Source organism: Eimeria mitis, genomic scaffold (genome assembly GCF_000499745.2).
Source record: "Eimeria mitis Houghton genomic scaffold, Emh_scaff3672, whole genome shotgun sequence".
NCBI classification, from domain to species: domain Eukaryota; phylum Apicomplexa; class Conoidasida; order Eucoccidiorida; family Eimeriidae; genus Eimeria; species Eimeria mitis.
Window position 1 is genome coordinate 1,336 of NW_013572013.1, and position 330 is coordinate 1,665.

Below are 330 nucleotides of genomic sequence, written 5' to 3' on the forward strand. Positions count from 1 at the left end.
ATTAATATAAATAAATAAAAAAAAATAAAAAAAAAACAAAAATATATTAAAATATATAAGGGCGGTTTCAGCTGCACCGCAGCAGCTGAGCTGCATATACACCCCAAAATGCTTACAATAGAAAAAAAAAAAAGAAATAATAAAACAAAATAAAATAAATCAAATTAAATTAAATTAAATTAAATTAAATTAAAGAAAAAACAAAATATAAAAAAAAGAACAAGCATAAAAAACAGAAGAGAAAAAAAAAAGAAAAAAAAAACAAAATAAAAACAAAAAAAGGAAAACAAAAATAAAAAGATGAAAAACAAAATGCAGCAAAAAAAAAAA

At 18.2% G+C, this 330-nt stretch overlaps 1 protein-coding gene across 1 annotated transcript in view; it reads left to right on the forward strand.

The window, feature by feature from the left end:
* Positions 1–330, forward strand: part of EMH_0068370 (uncharacterized protein) — a gene marked incomplete at both ends in the record, with an annotated part of 2,828 nt that overhangs the window by 567 nt on the left and 1,931 nt on the right. The gene's annotated exons all lie outside the window — the stretch shown is intronic.